The 12,256-nt window shown below is 39.0% G+C and overlaps 1 long non-coding RNA gene across 1 annotated transcript; it reads right to left on the bottom strand.

Moving 5' to 3' along the window:
• Positions 1-340: 340 nt before the first annotated feature.
• On the bottom strand, positions 341-8,971 carry LOC142172956 (uncharacterized). The gene is made up of 2 exons (XR_012702228.1): positions 8,422-8,971; positions 341-766 (listed from the first exon to the last, which is right to left on the bottom strand). It is a non-coding gene; the product is annotated as an uncharacterized LOC142172956 (long non-coding RNA).
• Between the last annotated feature and the right edge of the window lie 3,285 nt (positions 8,972-12,256).

The raw sequence follows: 12,256 nt of genomic DNA, 5'->3' as shown, positions 1-12,256 counted from the left end.
GGCCATGTGTAGTTCTGAAGTGAGTGAGATGATGGAGTATGCCGAGGTGGAGAGCCGGTCGAGGTGCCGTTCCACCGAGGTTCCGGTCCGCGGTCCCGTTATTACATCAAAACCAAAAATGAAAAAGACTAACTAAGCCTATCAGCTACGAGTTACAAGATTCCTATCTATGAGTCTTCTGAAGCTTGATCTTGAGTCTTGGTTAGTTCTTCATGCGGACCCTGATCTGAATCTTGATGCTTGTTAGCCGCAGGTGTTGGTTCAATCTTCTACGGCTTTTCAAACCAAGACGGGACATGTAGAGCTCGTGAACTCAGCCCTGTCTTGAGTAGCTTACATCTTTCATTAACTTATGCATTTGGATTCACTTCTTGTCTTTCTTTTTGTTGTTTTTTTTATATTTTTATTCTGGATTGTGACAAACTTCTGTTGATCATCTCGGACTGCTGACTCGCATTCTTGACGCGAGCTTCTTTTGTTGCTGACCTGAATTGCATTCTGAATTGAATTCTCTTATTTTCCAGACGGACGCCTGATTGCTGAACTTGAACCGTCTTCTCTTGTTACTTGACACTGTTTTCCCTTGCACCTTGAACCATTTTCCCTTGAAACTTGAATTGTCTTCCTTCTAAACTGCTTTCCCTTGAAACTCGAGTTGTCTTCCTTCAAAACTGCTTTCCCTTGAAACTTGAGTTGTCTTCCTTCGAAAATGCTTTCCCTTGAAACTTGAGGTGTCTTCCCTTGTTCTCCAGGTGGGCGCCTGATTCTACAACAAAATAGACAAAATGAAAGAAATTTTTTTTGCCCCAGTTTGCACTAGGAAGATTTGTGAGTTGTTAGCAAAACTATAAATCACTCATACTATTGATGCAATGATGAGAGTAAACTAAAGACTACACTAGGATGTGCGTCTCCTAAAAGTGATTGAGCTTGCGGAAAACTGTAAACTAAGCTTGACTAAAGTAAAGACTGACCTTATTCTTCAGGCGGAGCCTCCTGATTTCGGAAAAAATAAACACTAATTACTTAAGAAAACTAAAAATTGACCCTTTTTTTTTTCAAATCCAGACTTTCTTTTTTTCAAATTATCCAAGGAGAAAATTCGTCAGACTAGATTTTCTATCTTAGGAGAAAGATTCATCAGACTAAGATTTTGATCCTAGGAGAAAATTCATTAAACTGAGTCCTTTTTTTCTCTCTTTTTTTTCTTTTGGTATCGGTATCTTAGGAGAAAGATTCATCTGACTAAGACGTTTATCCTAGGAGAAAGTTCATCATACTAGGTCTTCTATCTTAGGAGAAAAATTCATCAGACTAAGGTTTTGATCCTAGGAGAAAATTCGTCAGACTAGATCTTTTTTTTTGTATCTTAGGAGAAAGATTCATCAGACTAAGATTTCTATCCTAGGAGAAAATTCATCAGACTAGGTTTTCTATCTTAGGAGAAAAATTCATCAGACTAAGACATCTATCCCAGGAGAAAGTTCATCAGACTAGGTCTTTTTTTGTATCTTAGGAGAAAGATTCATCAGACTAAGATTTCTATCATAGGAGAAAATTCATCACACTAGGTCTTCTATCTTAGGAGAATAATTCATCAGACTAAGATTTTGACCCTAGGAGAAAATTCGTCAGACTAGGTTTTCTAATTTATTGTCTTAGGAGAAAGATTCATCCGACTAAAACTTCTATCCTAGGAGAAAATTCATCAGACTAGGTCCTCTATCTTAGGAAAAAAATTCATCCGACTAAGATTTGATCCTAGGAGAAAATCCATCAGACTAGAATTTTTTATCCTAGGAAGAAAAAATGTGAACATCAATGGCAAGATTTTATGCACAATAGTAAGATAAATAAAGGCAAAGATTTAAGAAACTTCCCTTTGTCGTCTCTTCTCGTTTTTTCATTTTCTTCTCTTTTTTTGTTGTTTTTTTTTCTTTTTTTCTCTTTTTGAATCACTTTCCTTGCACCGCTTTGTTCCTGTTTCATACAAAGAAAAATTTATCAGTTTTGAAAATGGTGGTCGGTTTGTGGCCTTGAGTCTTGGGCAGCTTGGCTTCTGCTCAATCAGCTTGAGTCGGCCTCAAAAGACTTTTGTTCTGCACCAACTCTGATTGTTTCACATTAGTACCATTTGTATTTGCAGCTAAAACAACATAATCCCAACTGAAGATCTTTTCTTAGATGACCTTTTCTGATATCTTGAATGACTTCCTGCTTTGAGCAATTTGTCTGTCAGAGAGAATCACAAGTTATCTTTATTTGCGCCAAGCATGCTGACAAGAGTCTTTTGGGGGAGCCTTTGTATGAATCCTCAAGGCATGTTGACATTAACAACTGAGTTTGCTAGCCAAATTTACTTTGTACAATTGAAAAGCTGGTAGCAGATTTTGAAATCTTTTCTTGCTTGTTTTGACAAGGACCGACTCAGAGTGAAGGATAAAATGATGCAAAGAAACAATTATTAGCAAAAAATGCCCCTGTCGGAAGGACAGAAGGAAGAGTTTTTCTTTTTTCTTTCTTTTTTTTTTCATTTTTTTTCCTTTTTCACTAACTAGCCTTAATGGTCATGACATGCATTTTGGACTTAGTGGCCGATCTATCAAACTAATTCCCTCCTCCCTTTTCTATTCTTAGGACCTTTGAAGTCGAGCTTGTTTATGCCAATTCTTCACACCAGCTTTATGACTCACTTTCGACTAGTGGTGCCCCGAGGAGTTTTCACCAACAAGTCTCTCTCATTTATTCATCTCAGCTTACCGTCGCCTTATAGTGCCTGTGAGGGTTTTCACCAGTAAGACTCTATCATTTCTTCTCTATTTTTCTTTTTCTTTTGCTTTCTTGTGCGAGCATTCTGACAGTGTTCTATGTCGCGTGACCACCGTTGCTCATTACATGCTTCTCTTGGCATTCTTGAAAGCATATCGGGAGGTCTTTGTTTGGAAGGTTTTTGGATAGGGTTGGACAAAAAGGTCGGCATGAAGGCTCAAAATAAACTCAGAATTAGGGGTTGTAGACTTACAACTCTAGGAATCAATTCTTTCAAAACAATCTCTGCCCCAGTTTCAGATGCTGGGGATTTTTGGATTTTTCTATTTTTTTTTGCTGGACCGAACCGTGAGGCTGCCTACGTATCCTTATTTTCAAAGAATCAGGTCTAACGTAGTTCAAACATCTGACCTAAACTATTATTCATCTTTCTTTCTGTTTCTTTTTTTTTCTTTTTATTTTCAAAACAAGTTGCCCCGGCTTCTATTTTTGAGGCATGGACCTTCGACAGTTCTTTTTTTTTTCTTCTTTTTTTCACTTGAACTTTCAAAGAGCTTCCCCAGTTTGTACTCTTGGGGCATGGACTTTTTTTTCTTTTTTTTCTCTTTTTTTTTGACTCTAAACTTGATTTCAAAAGAGGGTAGTCAAAGAAAATAACACAGGCTCAAAAGGGGTGACAAAGGGTATAAAGTGTTTGGGTAGCAGAAAAAGGGCCTCCCAGCCTGAGAACGCTAAACATAGTATCCTTTCGCAATCACGACATTGATGAACATGTCTGTCTTCTTGGTGTGCCGTGGTCATAAGACATTTCTTCATACCTTAGTGACAAACTTTCCAACAAACTTCAATTGATTAAATATCCTCAAGACCGATCTTCACAATAATTTGAAGGTGAATTTTACTCGACCTTAGTTCCAAAGTATTCCAACTCTTTATTCATCCTCAAAAGTATTTTTTTTAGTTATCAAATTCCAGATTAAATCAGTTCCTAAGATCTGGCCAAAATTTCCGCATGCATGTCATGTCATTAAGACTAGCAGGAAAAGAACTAAGCATGAAATGACACAAAAGGACAAACTGTATTTCATTGAGTAACAACAAGACAAACAACCTAAATCCAAGTTACAACCCTATGTAACCCGGCTAATGAAAATAGCAATAGAACAGAAAGACAAGACTCACACAAACAGAATAGAGGGATAGAAGGGTTTGACTCAATAAAACAAATAAATCTGGATCACAACCCTGAAATAACCCAGATAATAGAAAAAACATCAAAACAAACTACCAAGATTCCTTCCTAGTGAGGAGGGAATGACTTTTCAATTGCTAAGCTTGACATTTAGCCACAAATTTGCTCATCAGGATCAGCAGAGCCTTCTCCAATTTCAAAATCATTAACTTCAGTTAGCAAATTCCCGAGAGGATTCTCATACTCCCCATCACCACGCATCATCCCCACAAAGTGTGCATCATCATGTGCAGGTAAAGGATTCTGCACGATATTCTGGGTGCCATTGTCTTGGATCACGATTAGTTTTTCCTGGATCATCCTTTCTATTTCTCTTTTCAAATCTCGACAACTTTAAACATTGTGCCCTAGGCATTGGAATGGTATTCACACCTTTTAGAAGGGTCAAAACTTCTTGCACGTGGGTCCACATGATTTGGAGGAATAGGTGCAATCATGTCATAATGCTTTAATTTCTTCAACAAGCTTGCATAAGACTCTCCTATTGGTGTAAAATTATCTTTCAACTTTTGTTCCCCTCTATACCTCTGGCCTGGATGTGGGTTATAGGGTACCTGGAAATTTTGTGGAGGCTGGTAGTGATTTTGTGATGCTCGTGCTCACCTTTTGGGGTGTTTTGGTGGCTGGTCAACATACTGAGGTGGAACAACAGAGTTTTGTGGGTTTTGAGGGGGATAGTAATGCTCAGGGGAGTTATTGGAAAACAGACGAGGTTGGTCATACCTTCGAGACACTCTCCTAGGACCTCTTCTCGACCCTGATGTCATCATGATTTCTTTAACCTTCTCATTCGTGTCACTAAAATTATCAGATTTGATCTGGACAGCCTGAATTGCGGTTTTGAGAACTGCTTGACTTATAATTTTTCCTGTCTTAAAACCATTCTCAACCATTTCCCCCATTTTGATTGCTTCCGAGAAAGATTTACCCACTACGAACATCATATTTTGAAAATAATCTGGCTCTTGAGCTTGAAGAAAGACAGTGATTAGCTCGTGGTCGTCCATGAGTGGCTTAACTCTGGCTTCTTGTTCTCTCCATTTGGTGGCATATTCCCTGAAACTTTTAGTTGGTTTCTTCTTGAGATTTGAAAGGGAAATGCGGTTTGGGGCGATGTCGATGTTGTATTGGAACTGATTAACAAAGGCCTGTGCCATGTCATTCCAGACGTACCAGCGAGATGTGTCTTGATCCAAAAACCATTCGGATGCTACTCCCGTAAGGCTTTCCCCAAAATAGGCCATCAGCAATTTTTCGTTTCTTCCTGCACCTCTCAGTTGATTGCAATAACTTTTCAGGTGGGCTATGTGGTCTCCATGTCCATCATACTTTTCAAATTTGGGAGTCTTGAAACCAGGCGGCAAGTGGACATCGGAGAACATACATAGATCTTTGAAGGCAACACTCTTTTGACCTGCCAACCCTTGCATGTTTTTCAACCGTTGTTCTAAGCTTTTCACTCTTTGGGCCACTTCTTCCTGTACCATCTTTCGGGCAGGCATCTCAACGTTTGCAGGAAGATCAAACGAGTACGAGTGGTACTCAGGAGAGTGGTACTGCTCTTGTTGTGTAGCAAATTGTGACTCATGACGAGGTTGTCCTTGACCACTGGCCCATGCTTGACACATTTCGGTTATTTGCTGTTTCAGCATTCTATTTTTCTCAAACACAGTAGACTCTTGTTGAACCCTCTGACCCTGAGTCTCTTGAGCACTTGTTCAGCTTCGATGTCAGTTATCTTACCACAAACCGACCACCTCAACTTTCTTCACAATTCAAAACAAAACATGTTAGAATGGACTCAGTCGGTCCTTATTATTATCAATATTTTTTCATTTTTGTTTTCATTTTTTTCTTTTTTTTTCATTTTTCTTTCAATGGTTGATCGAACCTGATGTGGGTTGCCTACGTATCATGTGGGAATATGAATCAGATCTTGTGTAGTTCGGGAAGATCATGAATAAAGTAAATAAACTAACTCTTTTTTTCGAATTTTTATTTTATTTTTTCGAAAGAAAAACTTATAAAGAAGAAAGGGAATATTTTTGGATTTTAATTTTTTGCAAAGAAAGACTTCTAAAGAAGAAAGATTTTTTTTTTGAATTTTTTATTCCGGAATTTCGAAAGAAAAACTTCTAAAGAAGAAAGAAAATATTTTTGGAATTTTATTTTGAATTTATGAAAGAAATGCTTCTAAAAAAAGAAAATATTTTTAAATTTTGAATTTCTTTTCAATTTATTTGTATATTTGTTTTTTTAAAAAATAATTAGAGTCTAAAAGAAAGGCTTTCTAAAGAAGCAAGTAATGGAAATATTTTTGCAAATTGGGGTCCAAAAAAAAGACTTTTCTAGAGAGGAAGTAAGGGAAAATATTTTTGGATTTTTTGAAAATTATGGGCCGGAACCGATGAGGTTTTCCTACGTATCTCACATCCGGTGAGAATCAGACCCGCGTAGTTCGCCCATTTTGACGCAACAAGAAAATATGACTTATTTTGAAATGACCTTTCTTTTTTTCAAAATTTCGGCAGAGTTTCAGGATATTTCAAATACCTACCTCTCACTCTCTTTTCTTTTTTCTTCTTTCTCCTTTTTTTTGATTTTATTTTTTCTCTTTTTTTTCATTTTCTTTCCCTATTCTAGAAGCCAGTAAACATGCAAGCCGAAACAGATAGATTCACAAGTAGCACGTAAGATGCATCATGATGGTCTTTTAATTTGGGTACACCTGTCCTAGACGGACCCAACCCCTGTGTTGAGTCCCCAAAGTCAAATGCACATGATAAAAACAAACGTTCCTACTAGGAATCAGGCATGAGGCTGAGTTATTCTAAGATACAAACCTGGGTATATTGTTCTAGACTTGTGTACCCGAGCGGACAACTCGAGCCAAGGAGGGGCTACGTACCGGGAACCAAAAGGCCATCCGGCTTAGTAACTTGTCCGAGCCTCTTTCTTATTTCAAGGTATGACACAAACAGAATAGGGAGTCTCGACCAACGAGCACATCCCCAAAGATGAGAAGAGAAGGGTTTCGTAGCAGTTTATATACAGTTCAGATAATATCAAAGCGGTAAAAACCTCATTTAATACATTAGGCCCAAGCATGTAATAAAATTAGATAACAGATAAAGCAAAATTCAATAATTCATCTAAGCTCGAATTCTGAACCCTGAACCAAAGATTCTGGGTTCTTATCCCAAGCAGCGTCGCCAGAGCTGTCACACCTCCTTTTTCACACTACACCCCAGGGGGTATAAGGGAGTTTTTTCCAATTTAAGTGACAATCGAAACGGGATTATTTTATTAAAGATTCAGAGTCGCCACTTGGGATAATTTATGGTGTCCCAAGTCACCGGTTTTAAATCCTGAGTTGAGGAAAAGATTGACTCTGTTCAACAGTCCGCGAACCAGAAATCCTGAGTAAAGAATTTTGTTAACCCGGGAGAAGGTGTTAGGCATTCCCGAGTTCCGTGGTTCTAGCACGGTCGCTCAACTGTTATATTCAGCTTAATTATCTGATTTTAATACATGTTTTAGCCTATGGTTCAATTTTAACTTCACCGCTTTTATTCATTTTTAAAGAAAATTGCAACGTTATTAGAACACGTCTTGAACTACGTCACATAAATGCACCCGTGATTTTGACATATTTTAACATCGTTGAGATTTGGATTTGGGTCACATAAATGCGCACCCGAATTTAATAATGTAATATTATTAAACTAACACGCCTAAGCTATTACGAATATTCATTGAGAAACCATAATTGTGTCACGCGAACGTGTACATAATCACGGTATTAAATTCAAAATGTGCCTAAAGGTTCGCCTACTCGGGTGTGGTCGGCCTAGCATACGCCTAACGATTGAATTAATAAAGTAATAACAGAAGCATTAAAATATTTGAAGTCTAAATTTTTGTCCATTTAAGTAACACCCTTCCACCCAAGAAAATTTAAGCATAAAAAAAATACAGAATGAGCAGATAACGATGGCATATTTTTGGAAGATTGGTAGTAGACAACGTCAAGTCTAGTTGGGTAACTAAATCAAATATTTTAGCAGCTAGAACTTTAACTAAATTGGCCTTAGCATCCAAATGAATTTTCTAATGTGAGAATACTTAGACAAGAACGAGAACCTTGTCAATTTTCCAGATGCAATATTGCTACTACTAAAATTGATCTATCTTTATGTGCTAATGGATCCTACGAACCTCAGCAAACTTGAAACCCACTTTTAACAGAAGGATATACATGAACTAAGGATGAACTAATCAAATAGAGGCAATTTCAATCTAGAACGAAAATTAAGGAACAAACAAACCAACAATCCATTCATAATATCTAGAGAAACGGGTCTGGAAATCAAAGAGCAAATAAAGTTTTAGAATTGAACCTTTAAAGCTGCATTGTGTTCTTGGAACAATGAATAGAAAAATAAACTCCAGGCCAAATCTACGGTTGACGAACTCGACGGACCGGACACCGACGGCCTCGAGCACAGAACTTCAACGGAATTAATGGAGGATTCTGGGAGGTTGTAATGGCAGCGATTCGATCTATTGTTCTCACGTTTTGGAGCTGGTTTTACAGCTTCATGGTGGTTTTAATGGAGGTTTTAAGCTACTGGTTTCTATACCCAGAACAGAGAATTTAACGCGACGAAAATAGAGTTTTGTGGGGATGGATCTGCTGAAGGTGAAGGAGATGGTTGCGGTTCTTCACTTTATCTGTGTGCCTGAACATTTTGCTCTCTTTGTTATTTGTATCTATAGCTCTTTTAGGTCTCCAAGTTTTTTGTTTTTTTGAAGAAGATAGATCTAATGGGAGGGGTTGTGATTTTCGTTGAAGAAGGCAGAACGGTGGGGTGAAGGAGACGACGTTGAACATCGCTGCGTAGGGGTCTCCTCAGGTCCGATTCTTTGAGTTTTTCGGCTGATCTCCTAGAGTGTAGGGATATCGGTCTATTTTAGATGTTAGATATTATATATAGGGGTAAGGATTAGGTTTGGGGTATGGGCCTAGGAATTATGGGCTAGGGAATTGGGCCAACGACTAAAAAAATGGACTATAAGATTTATAAAGACGGGATAAACCAACCTAAAACTAATTCATCCTTCTAAAATTATGTACAATTATAATATAAAAATATAAAACTAATTTTAATTAATTGAACTAAACTATAAAACATAAAACTATTTTTGTGTTTTCAAGATTATATAAAAATAAAGATAAGGTACTATTTTTTGTATATTTTTGTATTTAAATTTATGAAAGATACGTAAACTAAAATATTTTTTTGTAATTTTTATTTTTATGACGAAAATAAAGTAAAGAAGTCAAAAATAGTTGAAATAGCTATATTAGGCCTAAATTAAATATTTACGTGCTAAGATATGGAAAATCTTGGGGAGGGTCAAAAATCACATGTCTACAAGTATGACCTACTTAGATGCAGTAAAGTCATCTTTTTGGCGGATTGTCATTTTATTCCGATTTTTCGTGAGCAAAGCCTAAGGGAACCCTTTTACCTTCGACCACCTCATCAGGCTGTATAGGCCCCATCTTTTTCGAGGTGGTTTAATAAAGCTTCAGTATCAGGCCACCAAGGTGTTGATCTCGAGCATAGACAAGGACAAGGATCGAGGTTGGATGGGTCTGTTCGCTTGAGTGAAGACTTCCGACTAAATTCCGGCCGAGAAAATGCCATTTCTCAAGAAGTGGAATATGAAGTGTAAGTTCAATCCTTTCTTTAGCTTCTATTTATTGTTTTGTTTCCTTTACTCCTCCTCATCGACCTCCTTTTATACGATGTAGTGGTTGCTTATATGCCTGGTGTGATTCTGAACCTCGAGAGCTGGGTTCGGACCCTAGCTTCGACCTCCTCGTACGCTGAGCACTCATGGCGCGATTTATCAAGGGGCCGATAGGAGGCCAAAAATCACGGTAAGCCTTTTTTTATGTATCTGATGGCTATTGTTAAAATGTTCCCCTTTTATACTCACTTGATTTCCTTTCATGCAGGCCTCGGGAAAGATGTCGTCATGAGGCCCCATTCGGGGAGGAGGAGGTTTCGCCCCCGGTCCCGAAGCCGTCAAAGGAAAAGAAAAGAAAAAGGGTCTCGCCCTCCGAGACTCCAAAGCCTAAGAAGAGCAAGGCTCGCAGGTCGAAGAAAGATACTACCGTCCTGCCTGCTGATGTAGCTCAACGACTAAGGGAGGAAGAAGAGGAAAATAAAGATCCTGGCTTCGAGCTAGTAGCCCAAATGAAGAAAAGCGTCGAAGACCCAAAGGCCACTAAGCCGGTAATGATCGAAGACGTTCAGCCTCGAGCCGAGGATATTTCGGAAGATGGCCCGAGCAAAGTTCCCGAGTAGTCGGAGGCTGAAGATGCCTCCCGCCGTGATGAACAATCGACGAATGTGTCTGAAGGGGCCAATTCTGAGGACCTTCAAAATGAAGAGAATGCTCCAAGTGACTTACTTGAGGCAATAGATATTGGCGATTCGCCACCACTCCCAATATTTTTCGAGGGGCAAATTCAGGAAGCCTAGGCCATGGGGACCTCCGATGTGGGAACATCCCACGAAGGGGAGGACCTTTTCCATGGTTGCTTTATGGGAGTCAAAGAGTCTACCGACCTGGGTGATGTATCGAGTCTCTTCGATGAGGCTCAACGACTTCTGATTCGGGTAAGCCTCAGCTCCCTTCATCAATATTACGCTTGCGTTTATTTCTTCTTGCCTTATTTCCTTTCTTTCTTCAGAGGCCTTGACACTTCATTGGGAAGCGTTTTCTAAATACTGAGAAAAGCTGAGCTGGTGCGAGGCCAATCTTAAAAAACTCACGAAGGAGAGAGATGCCCTTAAACTTCGCAGTGGGCAAAAAAAAGAGAAGATCAAGGACCTCCGAGCCGAATTGGCCACAACACATAAAGAGTAGACCGACCTGATTGAGTAGGTAATGAAGATTTTTTAGAAGCTCGATGTATCAATTCGGGAACGATGACTAATACTTTGATCCTGCAAGTTCAGCAGAAGGCCGAAAAGATTCAGCAGCTTCGTGAGGAGGCCAACATGATGAAGGCAGAGACTTTGGGATGGAAACAAAATATGGACCGCCTTGGCTCGGAGAAAGATACTACTCGAGCCCAACTATCATCGGCCGAACATCAACTCCAAAGCATGAAGGAGGAAAGCTCGGCTTGAGCAAAGAAAATTGAGGAGCTCGAGGCTCGATTGGCCACCGAACTTGCAAAGGCCACATCTGAGGCAGAAAAAGTAAAGGATGACGTGGAGGCGATCGTGGTCGTCTACCAAGCTGATGCCGAAGCTACTCAAGCTCGAGAAAAAGGAAGTTACTGATACGGCTCAGACTCGATCATACTGGGTTGCCGAGCATGCCAAGTACCAGTCTTGAAGAGAGACTCTTGAGGAGATTCATACTCGTGGATTTAACCTTGTTGTCGATATCGAGAATGCAAAAGTACTCGAGGCCGAAGCCAAAGCGTTGATCTCTTCCGATGATGATGATTCCAGGAGCGCGAGTGGATCTGAGAGCGGAGGGGATTCCAATGACGAAGGTGTAGCTCCCGATGAAAATTAGGCACCTAGAATTTTTCCGTTTTTTGAATTTTTTGTATAGGATCCTGACTGATCTATGTAAATATTTTCATATATATAAAAGATCTCTTTTCTCTTTGATTTGTCTTTATTTCAAATTCCGCCTCATACAAACTCTGTTATGACCATGCTTTTAAAATTTTCATAAGTATGAGACTTGGGCAATTTGATCAAAGTCAGACTAGTGTAGTTTTTATAATCGAACGAGTATTTGTTCGAACTTGAAGTAGGATGACCCTTAGGTTTTAGTTGAGTGAGGGAGACTCCTCGAACTCAAAAATAAAACGGCCCTTAGGCTCCTGAATTAGGCCAATATGGCCTTAAGAGAATGGGTCTTTTCCCTTTTTCGGCTAAAAAGAGTTAATCATATAAAAATTTGTATTGCCTTAGCATAAGATCTTTTTGAGAGTTCGAACAATCCGGTATCCCTTTAGGATTTTCGAGGGTTGATATTATCAAAACCATTTTTAACTTTGCCGAGGGTAGCCTTTTTAACCAGTTTTGTGAATATATTATAAGGCCTATTTTTATCATGGAATTCGGACATCTCTGAACCATGTTATTTTGGCCGTAGCTTTTAACTTGTGGTTTGCCTTTTGGGCTTATTTCC

This window comes from Nicotiana tabacum, chromosome 18 (assembly GCF_000715075.1).
Source record: "Nicotiana tabacum cultivar K326 chromosome 18, ASM71507v2, whole genome shotgun sequence".
In the NCBI taxonomy this organism is placed as follows: Eukaryota; Viridiplantae; Streptophyta; class Magnoliopsida; order Solanales; family Solanaceae; genus Nicotiana; species Nicotiana tabacum.
This window is presented reverse-complemented; position numbering and strand designations above follow the sequence as displayed.